Source organism: Cyprinodon tularosa, unplaced genomic scaffold (assembly GCF_016077235.1).
Source record: "Cyprinodon tularosa strain WSP-4 unplaced genomic scaffold, ASM1607723v1 ctg203, whole genome shotgun sequence".
Lineage (NCBI taxonomy): Eukaryota > Metazoa > Chordata > Actinopteri > Cyprinodontiformes > Cyprinodontidae > Cyprinodon > Cyprinodon tularosa.
Window position 1 is genome coordinate 263,794 of NW_024038748.1, and position 12,337 is coordinate 276,130.

Here is a 12,337-nt window from a genome sequence, read left to right on the forward strand (position 1 = left end):
AAACTCATTCCTGCATTTATCTTTGGTAGAATGGATCACTGCAGTGTCCATCAGGCAGCTGCAGCTGATCCAAAATGCTGCTGCCTGCGTTCTCACTAGAATTAAGAAAGTAGAGCACATTATCCCGGTTCTGAAGTCCTTCCACTGGATCTCTGTAGCTCAGAGAATAGACTTTAAAATCCTTATGTTACTCTATAAATCACTGAATGGATCAGCACCTCAATAAGTAACATATTTGTTTGTCAACATTCCAGACCACTCAGGTCTTTTGGTTCCAGCCTACTCTGTTCACCCAGAACTAGAACCAAACATGAAGAAGCAGCATTTAGTTCCTATGCTGCACTGATCTGGAACAAACTCCAGAAGACTGGAAAAGTGCTGAAAGCCGGAGTTCTTTGAAGTTACAGCTAAAAACCCATTTGCTTAGAGCTGCCTTTGACTGTTGAAGTTAAACTGTTAACTGAGGTATCAGTTTAAGGTTGTGATCAAACTGTTTTATTATTTTTATTACTTGCTTTTATTCTGTTTTTATCTTCATTTGCATTTACTGAGCTCTTATTTTTTTTCTATTTTACAGTCTAATTGATGTAAAGCACTTTGTCCTTGTACTGAACTGTGCCATACATTTAAAATTGCCTTGGGCTCCATAAAGTCATTCACCAAAATAGCAGAAAGTATTTTCACTGTGAATGCATTTTAAATCCTATCAGTCCATCTGTAGCTGCGATCTTCACCTATTCTTTCCAGCTTTAATAACACAAGGAGTGTCGGCTGAATGTTCTTCTCACAAACCGATGTGTTTCTCATGTGGATAAATGTGTCTGCTGTGGAGGCGTATTTAAATTAAATGCAACTGCTGCAGTTCCACGCTCTGTGTTATTGTCATCACTCGATGTCAACAGAAGTGGATCCTCGCTGCCTTTTCCACCTGTAGCTCAAATCAGGGTCACACTGAGTTGATGAAATAGATAAAAAAAGAATCATCAAAGTTGGGGGTTCACATTCTCTCTGCAGCAGAGAGGAACATGTTTGGCATTTTCACTTCACCCTGCAACTCGGCGCTTGTCGAATAAATTCACTCAAGAGCTCTCCTGTGTGTGCAAACTGAGACTTTATAGCTTTCAGAGCTTTATTATTCCAACCTGTCGCTTCAAACACACCAAATGTGAAGTCTTTGCAATTTATAGGGTGAATCCAGTTAATATGATGCAATTTTATCTCCATCTGCAGTTTTCTTCGGCGGTTTGACTTTTATTTATTTACACGTAGGAAGAGGCTGCAGGATAAATGGGGAATTTTATATGACAAAAGTTTTTCTTATTTTAATCATTATTATTTGTTTTTTTGTGCTTTTTCCTTCTTTTATTTGATATATAATTAAGACCATTACTCAGATGATGCGTTGCATCATTGTCACAGTGCAGCAGTATTTTTCTTTTTTAACGGTAATAACCAGTTACCTCTGATCGGTCAGATGGCAAATTAAAAAATGGAAACAAATGCATCAGTTTTGATAGTTAAACAGCTGCAGAGAGAGAAATCTAATTGGTCTTATCAATGGGTCTTTTTTTTTTTTTTTTTCTGTTAATATATGCTGCCTTGGTTGTGGCACCAGAAAGGCTTATATGCAAGAAATTGACAGCTGCCTTTGCTGACCTAGGTAGATTGATCTAAATTCCCAGCTGCTCGCTTCTTTGGCTCTGATCTTTTAAGAAACCAAAAAATATGTCATGATTTAATGTAAGGCTCAGACCCACATGCAGTGAAACCAATTCAGAGAGACACAGATGACAACTTTAACAGGTTTTATTGAAGAGATTAAGCACGGTGCTGTGTTGCTCAGAACTCTGCTCAGCCGGAACTGGAAGGTGAGGGGAAGACAGACTATTAGTTCAGGCTCAGTGGGAAATTTCATTTGTTGATTTGAAGAAGAGGATCTGGTTGTTGACTGACGTTTCCAGAGAAGTGAAGGATCTTTGACTCCAATCTGTGTATTGTTTTCCTGAGTTTGTCTGGTTCGGAGGAGGGCGGAACAGGGTTTACCCAGAACACGGACGGTGTAGGAGAAAGGAGATGCTGATTGCCACTCAGATTTCCTGCTGTACTTGAACGGGGCGTAGTGTAGATGATTCCCTTGCTCAGAGAGTAATTTCAATGTCCTCTCAAAGAGACTGGATCCAAACCTCCTGTTTGAATCCCCGGCTCAGTTTAAGGCTCAGTTGATTCCTCCAGGGAGTGAAGGTCCAAAAAGGTCCAGTTTTCAGGATGACTTCCTGCCGAGAGGCAAAGACAAAAAACAAAGTTAAAACTCAGGTAGACAAGAACTCAGTCTTACTCAGAGAAAACTCAGCTTGGCTAGAGTACCAAAAACTGGCAAACACTCTGGCGTCGAGGTAGTGGCAATCAGCAGCTCAAGAGCACTCCGCTAACGAGGTAACCATCATCAGGTGTGTGAGGAGGCGGACCAGGACCAGGCGCCTCCTGTTGGTGGAAGGGAGAGCAACACAAAAAGACAGACTGGAGTCCTACAAAATAAATGTTAAAGTTAAAAAAATTAAAAAAAGCTGTGTCGTAGGTAATCATGAAAGATAAAAGGTGTAAACCAGTTTGGTTCCACTCTCTATAAATGAGTAAATTACAAAGGCTCCTGATTGCTTGAGAGTGGCTGTAGTAGAAAGATGAAAATCTGCAATAGAGTAAGAAGTCAATATCATAAGAAATGTAAAAAAAAAAAAAAATCGATAGTAGCGATTAACATAATTTATAAGGTACTTTGTCCTAAAGTGCTATAAACAAACAAAAAAAGAAAAAAAAAGGAACAAGAAGCTGCAGTCTGATTTATGGTGAGATTAACCTTTAACCAGTTGGATTTGCCTCCATCAGCTCCTGAGGCACAATGAAAATGTTTTTTTTACTTTGAGCCAACAATAAATATTACTCTAACTTGTTGTTGTAGATACATTTATTCATTTCTCTCCTTCAGCTCTAATTTTAATCTTTTTCATTTGAATTAAGCAAAAATATGCAATTTTCCACATAGTAAATATGATTGACAAATTCAAAATAATAGTAAAAATAGAATGCTTTGGTTTGATCTGATATTTCCCTTTGGTCCAACTTGATTTATTGACCACAGAGACAGGATTTAAAGCTCATTATGCAGCAACGAGCCAGAGAGACCTTATCCCATTATTGATTGTTAACAAGCCTAAGGACCTGATTCATCTGTGAGTTTATAAAATTGTCTCCTTTCAACATCTGAGAAAACCACATTGCTTCTTTATTCACATTTCTCTTCTGAAACATTTAGTATAATTATAATAACAACCTTACTCATGGTGTTGCAGCATTTTTTTTAAAGTCAGCCAATGATATCAGGTTCAGGTCAGTGATAACGTGGTGATTTGCCTCTATTACTTTTTACTTGAAGTACATTTTTATTTGGCAACTAATTGCTTTGGTTGTTTGTTTCCATGTGAGGGGATTTTTAATTCTAGGTAAAGTGAAGTTAATGGTTTAAAACACAAACTCAGTTTGAAACAAATATATATTTTATTTAATATAATTAAATGAATATTTCACTTCATTACAGATTGCCACAATAATTAAACTTCTTCATGGTGTTTTTTTTGTTGTGGTTTATTAGTGTTTGTGTCTTTTAAATCTGTCCAGTCCAGACATCTTTTTCCTGGATAATATACAGCCCAAATATGTATAGATGCAGACAGACCTTTTCTCCATCGTCTATCATTGCATCTTTGCCTTTGAAAGATTAGGCCCTACATTTTATTGCACTATTTTTACAAAACAAAATTTAAGCATCTCCTTTTAAGTTATCTGATAGAATAAGATGTAATATTGAGCAGTGCTCCCACATCATGTCCTACATAGCAAAAATAACATTTATTGCAGAAACTATGCATGCATGCAACAGCTCCATGCATGGAGAGCTCCTCCATGATATACTGTCGCTTCCTATGTGCAAAAAGAAGAATTATTGCAGATCCTTCCTCCCAGCAGCTGATATAGCTCCCACTGCTCCCAACAAGCTGAATTTACATTCAATTTCTTTCCTGAATGTGCAATAGTTTCTATTTACTTGTAAATAGTTTGTTGCTGTTTTTATGCAAATCTTTTAGATTTACATTAAGTAATTTTCTTTTCTTTAGTACATTTTCTCCTACTTGCTCCAACTGTGAGGCAATAAGGGTTATTAGTTATTCTATACCATTCTATTAACTGATGCTTTATATTCCATTTGCCATAGTTTATATAACAAAAACTTTAAAATTAGCACATTTTCCAAGTGTGGAAGATGTGGAGATGTGTTTTGTGAAGATAAAGAGGAGACTGAGGTCATTGTAGTAACGGTAATGAGAAGTGCTTTATGTTGCCCACTAGAGTAATAAAAGTGTGAAAGTCCACAGTCATTAGAGTTTCCAGAGTTCAGCTTCATCTTTTTAGTTGACGAATGTCTCTGTAAATAATGTGCTGCTGTCAACCTTTAGCTGAGACCTTTACATCAGAGGAGAGACGAATGAGGAGGTTAGAAAGGAAATCTAATGTTGATTAGAGTCTGTCACAACGGTTTAGCTCTCATTGAACACATTACCAGATGCCCCTGAGGGCAGCAAAGCACTTTGTCATGAGTAAAAGATGCTTTCTTTTACTTCTGCTAATATTATCAACAATTACGAAGTCAAACCACATGACTGGAAATCAATATTCCTCGACAGATTCTCTGAAAAGTAAATTGAGGCTAAATTGTGATGCTTATAATTGCAAACCCAGCCTCCAGAGAGATCTAGAATGTGTTTCATTAGATTGAGCTCCAGCATTGAGGCTGAAAAGGATCAAATAACCTGCAAAGGTTAGAAGAGCAAAGCTTTTGGGATTGTTTCCAAGAAGGCTTAAACCTTGTATTAGTGCAGCTATATTTTGAATGTTTTGCATGTAAACTGGTAGGCAAACAACATGTATCTCTGTTGTTGATAACATCATAAAGTTGAAGTCCTTCAGTTATTCTGCTCATAGGTTAATACCCTCAACTTTTCACTCATGCAGAATTTATAAAACCATTTTCTTGCAAAATGATGGGTCAGCTTTTTATTTTACTTTTTGCATCTACGGACCAAACATTTCCAGGCCACCCTGGGCTGATGCAGCAGTCCGTGCAAAGCATATACTGCACCAAGAGTCAACAAAAACAGATTTTCATTGCTCAGGAGGAAATAGTCATGCATGGCGTGTACCTTTGCTTCCTCTGGTGTTGATCTATTTAGTTTGATGTTAATCAAACAGTTTGATGTGCACATTTCTTCTAAGTATTTTCAAAGCACACATTTTACTAGCATTGTTCTTAGATGTTCATTGATGTACATGTCCGTGCCTTTAGGTTTTCTCCTGGTTGTAAAATGAAGGACAATTGTCTGCAGCGTGTTTTTATTTTTACCGGACAGTATGTGGCAGGCTTGGACATCATTGTTGACAGCAGTGATTCCTTTACTGTCCAAACTCACATCCTTGTTGCTGCAGTGACTGGCTTTCGGTGTCAGTGTCCTCAGCTCCACCCTCGGCGTTTTGGCCGTCACCCTGGCATATGATCTAAGTCTGCCTGTATCTTGTTCTTTCAGGAATTCTGTTCCAGATTGCACCCTGGAACTAATTTCTTAATCTTTTTCTGTGTTCATCATAATTGTCTTTTGCAATTGTTTTTATCTCTGCTGAAAGGATATCGAGAGCATTTTTTAATCTCCTCCACCTCATAAAAAGATACAGATCTCTTTGGCCCCATGGCAGAACATTGTTGTGATCTGTCTTGTAGCCTTTTTTTCCCAAATTAATATACATAGCTGGATCAGATCAAATGGGAAAATGCTGCCAGTGAATCTGCACTCAGCCTCCTCTTACTCCCTCATTAAGGCGCTCTGGAGCTCTCTGATTAGAGGGAGTGTGTGGATTTAATAAAATACAGTGAAATGCATAGTGTCTTCGAGATAATACGAACCCAAATGAGCACCTTTAAAAATGCTAATATTTTAATTTAAAAGGTATATTTATTTTTATGAACAATACTCGGTTTGGGCTCCTGTTGAATTAATTCCTGCATCAGTGCAGCGCAGCATTGAGATCAGGCTGTGGTTCTGCTGAGGTTCAATGGAGGCCCAGGTTGCTTAAATTATAGCCATTATTCTGACAATACTCCATAGATTCTCTAGGAGGTTCTGGTCTGGCCCGTGTGCTTATCACAAAGATTATAGTTATTTTTTTTATGTTGACTATGGTTCGTAACACTAGTTACGTTTCCATTAACAATCAAATTGTAATTATGAAAATAAATACGCTAAATGAGAACACTGCAATAAAAACAAGTTTTTCAATAAAAAGTTTTTACACTTCATTTGGGTGGCGAAAGTATTATTTAAATGACATATTATATAAATTAATACAGCAACTGGAAATGGAAAAACTTTATTTTGCATCACATAATCTCCAAGTGGACCCTACTGCCTTTTAAACAGACATAGAAGATTAATGAGGAGACAAATTTCTACATTTATTTTGCAATGCTGAGCACAATAGCAATAGCACAATAATAGAATGATGACTGAAATATATATATATCTTATAAATTTAGAATTGCCTGCTGCGTTCACATATATCGGGAGGTGGTCGTGAGTTGCTGATCGCCCCTCGTTACCCCCTGTACACTACACGATGCACGATCAGGCTGAAAGTCGGCCCGACAGAAAAATTGTTGCACGACTGGAAAGTCGGCCCGAAAAGTGCAAAAAATCTTCCAGTGTATGCCCTGCTTAACTCTGTTGCAGATACATTTATTTTTCCTACAACAATTCTCCTTGTACTTAATGTTCTACAGTTATTCTTAGTTATGAACCACCAGCTTCTTTAGCAATGATCTATTCCAGCTTCCACTCCTTGTGAAGGAAGTCAGACTGTCTCCTGGACGTCTGTCCAGTCAGCAGTCTTCCCCATGATGTCAGTCACTAAACCCGACTGGGAGAAATTCTCAGGAACCATATGGAGTGTTTTTAAGTTAATCAGCTGATTGGGATGTCACTGTTGTTGTTTTTTTTATTCATTATAAGTCATATTCATCAAATCAGCACAAATTAAAACCTGAAGCATTTCACTATATGTGTAATGAATATATACAATATATGATGTTTATCTTTCAGAAATGAGAAGGTAAAAACATCCAATCTTTTTAAATATCCATATTGTTCTGGATGCACCTCTATGTGAATTAAAAAACAAGAGAATATAAATAAGCTGGGGAAGAACCTGAGGAGGGAAAACTAAGGGAAGTTGACTAAAAAAAAATATGGAGGTCACAAAAGATCCAACAAAATGAAGCTAAAGATGATCAGTGGTAACCAATATACAGAAAAAGGAAATAAAAAACAAAACACAAGAAATAAATAACCAAATAAGAAAAGAGGAATAACCAAACCCCATAAAAATATCTTCTGAATGATGACCAGAGAATAAGCATGAAGATTGAAACATGTCTGTGGATCCTGGGTTAATCTGCAGATTAAGTCAGCCTCAGTGTTACGGCTCCTCTCTCCTCCTGCTTCTCTGCAGCCCACCATCTGTTACCATTGGACTCTCAGCTGCAAATTACTCCACACTGTTTTTTTCCTGAGGCACATCTGTGTGTTTGTAATGTTTGTGGTTTTTATCCATGATCCCTCTCAGCGGACGATGGTGCATCTAATTAACTGACTTATAAACAAATTGGAGTTGATCATTGACCCATATCCCCTCATGCACCCCGCCTCCCCCTTTGGCTCCAGTCAACCCAGCCATGTCCTTGAACTCCTGCTGATTATGCCGACCACTGTGGCGTGCCTCGCTTTGAATGCTTTTTGGTTTTCATTTCTAAAGTGGAATCACCCTGGAAACAACATCAGAATTAAAGGCTGCCTTTACGTTTCTCTTTCTGCAGGCTGTCGATGAGTAGGAGCTCTATGAGGATCGAGAGTTAAAGACCGAGCACCTGAGGCTTCTGGTGAGTTCGCTTTCTTTACCTCCAGGATGTCGGAGCTATTAAAGATTTCAGCATTGATGATGATGAATCAGATCCACCTGAGGTCTGACCCTCAGAGGGCTGAACATATAGAAACAGAGCGACATGTCATCGAGATTCTTCAAATCAACTGATTAGGATACATGTTAATGTAAATGCTGATAGTTTAAATTTGAGTCTAAAGATATTCATGAAAGTTATCCTTAAATTATTTTATAATAATAAGAAGAGTAAAAACATCCCTAGAAGTACTTTAAATATCAGTTAAAGTAAGTTCAATTAAAACCTGTGGGGCTGCTCAATGGAGCAATGGAGAAGTGGGTAGCACTGCTGCGTTGCAGAAAGAAGGTTCTGGATTCGATTCCTGGCTCACGGTCTTTCTGGTTGACATTTGCATGTTCTCCCTGAGCATGCGTGGCTTCTCTCCGGGTACTCTGGCTTCCTCCCACAGTCCAGAAACATGACTGTTAGGTTAATTGGCTTCTTTAAATTCTCCTTAGGTGTAATTGAATGGTTGTTTGTCTTGTTTTATCTTTGTGTTGCCCTGCGATTGACTGGTGACCTGTCCAGGGTGTACCCTGCCTCTCGCCCGTAGACAACTACAGATAGGCAGCAGCGCCCCTGCTTGTGATAAGTGAGACAGAAAACGGATGGATGGATGAAAACCAGTGGGGGCTCATCTACTTTTTCATTAGTTTATATCCATTTCATACTGCGGTGGTCCGTCCAGTAAGGCACAAAGACAAAGGCATATTAAAAAGTATTTTCTATTTATTTCCAAAAAAATCTTCACAAAAGGACTTACATCAAATCTCAAAAAATATATACCAAAATGTGCCCAAAGGAAATCAACTAAGGCATACCTAACTCAGGATAACATACCAAAAAAACTGACCTCCCACAATGAACACAGGGGAATTTATACACAAGGGCTAGCCTACACAAACGAGGAGGGGTGGGAGATGAGACAACAATGCATAAACATAAATAACTAATTCAAACTAACACCTTTTGACTACAACACAACTATCAAAAGAAAACAACATAACACCAAAAAAGGTTTTAACAGAATGCCATAAGTTGAGAGAGAGAAGCAGACTCTAACATCCAGTACCCTGCTTCCAGCAGCCTGATGGTACGTCCCACTTCCTGGTTTGCCTTTCAACCAGTCCTCTCCACTCAGCCAGTCCTTCAAACTCAGCAAAGAAAAGTAGTTAATTCAAATAAACAAAAGGTGTTCACTAAATGTGTGCACCCATAATAGTTAACATCCTAATGCCAAAAAAACACCACAAAAAAAGTGAAATTATAATGTATTGTGTGAAGACCTTTAAACAAATAAAAAAATACTAACACAAAGGAAAAGATGGAGGAACCTCCACAATTACATTGTCAAGCAGACCTTTTTAATGAACCTTTTGATCTCTTTAGAAGCTGCTTTTTTCCCTGTTGAATATTTTGGAATATTTATATCATTTTTATTGGTTATTTAACCAGGATTTCCCCATTGAGACGAAGATCCTCCTTTTAAAGAAAGCCCTGGCCAAGACGGGCACCAAAACTTACTGTACATTACAATTAACATACATTTATAAACAATTACAGTTTAAGGAGGTTTTCTCCGTTGGTCTTAGTCCGAACTTAAAAGTGTTCAGTGTAATAAAATCAGTCAGTTTTCAGTCTTTTAAAAGTTTTTTCTGTGGAGATGGAGCAGAGTGAACACAAGTTTTTTTTTTTTGTTTTTTTTCCCCAGCTCTGAGCAGGCAAATGGAAAAGAGAGCAATACATTATAATTTAAACACAAAGAATAAGAGTCAACACTTCTCTGTGTGATCAAATTACAGATGTGGGAGTGCAGCAGACCGAGCACGACCTTCTAGATAAAAATGTACCAGGGTTTCAGCCTCCGGATGGAAAAACAAGGCCATCCCACACAGGAGTACAGCTCACAATGGTGTGTCAAGGCTCTACAATTAGTAATAAACCTCAGAGAAGCATGATAAATAGAAATACATCTGAATCTTTCTTATGATTTATTCTAATTGTATATATTTTTTAAGGTCTTTCATTACATCACATCAATTTATGTTCCCCATGCAGAAAGCTAATGTTTGGAGATAGTTTGGCTTTGCAATGAGAGGGATAAAGGTAGGGATAGATAGCTCCATGTTATCATTCTGACTAGAAGTTGGAGTCTGACCTTGAGAACTTACCAACAATCTGAATCTGAACTTTTCTTAACTTTTTTTTCCACTTCTATTTGTGTTTTGCGCTAAAAAAATCTATAACTATTCTCCTAATGCTGAAGAAATTAGAGAAATTTAAGTAATGAGATAATTAAGTGGTAACTGAGGAGCCCCGAAGGTCTAAAGCAAAGAATTCTGGGTAAGAGTGATGGAATTGGCTCATTAGTTGTATTCTGCAGAGGTTCGGTCATGTTGTGATGAATTAGCAGCTCTTTTGGGGTCATTTGGTTTGGGGTTTTTGCTCTGGTGGGTTTTGCCATTGGCCAAAATTGCAGAGAGTGACATTAATGAATGATTGCAGCGTATGTGCTTGGTTTACTCAAGCTTTTATTCTATTTTGTGTTACTTCAGATCTCCATTGGAAAATGTTCCATGCTCTGTCTCCATAGACCCCCAACCATCTACTTCCACTATAAAAACAATTCCATGCAGGTTTTCTCAAACCCAGAGTTCTACCATCTTATCATTGATGATCTGCTCATGTATCTGACATCAGTAAGGATTGTTTGGACTCTATAAAACTTACTGAAGAGGTTTATATGCAGCTGGAAGGTAAACAGGACCAACTCTGGCTCTGCTGGAGCATAAAGCAGCATTTAGCCTTCACCATTAAGCAAGCAGACTTTATCAGAATGTGTTGTGTGGAAGAAAACATGTTAGTGTCAACGTTGAATGAACCCGAATCTGCCAGATGTGACTCAGACAGATGTTCTGAAAAAATGCAGTGTGTGTTTGAGGGTGTGGGCTCATGTGTTTGAACTTTTTCACATTTACGTCTCCTTTCCCTCTTCATCATTTTTGACTTCATCAAGTCGGAGCCTGAAAACTTATGAAAAACAGAGCAATTCAAAACTCTTCCAGTTTGAGTTTTATGTTTTTCTTAGGACTGGTAAAACCGATCAAGTGTGAACCTGTTTTAGATCTATTTTAATAAGTTCTGATTGTTAAAATCTCTGGGCGGGCAAATGGGGGAATCATCTGTGTAATACGTATGCATTATTGCTGGTTAAAGAAATCCTATAATAACGCTAATAGATAATGATAAATCTGAAATATATATTCAATGAATTGGAGTGCACCGGTTGCACTGACAGGAAGTTTAACAATGTGTCACTTTTGATGTATAAACAGTGAGATTTAAGCCAGTTTTAAACTATGCTCTGGGTTTTGTAATTTCTTGTAATAATGGTGGCACTGGGGCTGGCCTATTTGTTCACTCCACACTCCTGCTCAGCTTCACCTCACCTGCAATTAACTCTAAACTGGCTTCACCTGTTTCCACCTGCTTATAAGCCCCATTCAGATAAGCTAGCAGTGCCAGATCGTCTGGAACCCACCAGTGAAAACCTTCCAGCCATTCTTTTTGCAAACCTGTCTGCCTGTCTGTTGTCCAACCTGATCTGCTTTCTGTTAGCGAGCCTGCCTGTCCCTGTTTTGCCTCTTTTTGCCTATATGGAAACTTGATCAGATCTGTCTCTGGACTTTGGAGCCAGTTTTTCCAAGACTGCCTGTCTGTAAGCCTGCCTCCAGGGGCTCCTGTCCGAGCGCCAGCAGCGTGTCCTGCACATTAAATGCTTCCCCTGGTTTTTCTTCAATAAAGCTAGTCACTGACCTGTCCTGGTTAAATCTTGGGTCAGATAGTCGTGCATTACATCTGTGTGCTCAGATCAATGACATTTGTTGAGATCTAAGATACATAGCCCATACCTGCTATAAATTCAATCTGTTGTCATATATTTTAGTCTGCAAAAATCGCAGCTTGTACTATGACTTTATCTATTTTACTTTGAGATGAAAAATTAAAGATGTCACTGAGTAATCTGCAGGCAGAGATTACAGTTCAGTTTATCAAGCTGTGCACAAGGACTGCAGAAACTGAAACCACAGCTGAGGAATCAGTGAGCATAGATTGCAAAACTGAGCGCACAGTTTGGTGAAGTTTGAACACGGATTTCCAACAGCTCTGGGGGTTTTTTAAGCCGTTGACGCTGGCTTGGCTCTGTGGGAATCTTTCCCGAGTGCATTTCAAAGTCTGATA

General features: G+C 38.3%; 1 protein-coding gene across 4 annotated transcripts in view; it reads left to right on the forward strand.

The window, feature by feature from the left end:
• slc8a2b (solute carrier family 8 member 2b) overlaps positions 1-12,337 on the forward strand; it is a 224,316-nt gene that overhangs the window by 119,399 nt on the left and 92,580 nt on the right. For 2 of the 4 annotated variants that reach the window (XM_038284868.1, XM_038284869.1), the window contains exon 3: positions 7,973-8,035. The exons of the other annotated variants lie outside the window; for them this stretch is intronic. The gene's annotated coding sequence lies outside the window, so the exon portion shown is untranslated. The remainder of the gene's footprint in view (positions 1-7,972; positions 8,036-12,337) is intronic. 4 annotated transcript variants of the gene reach the window in all.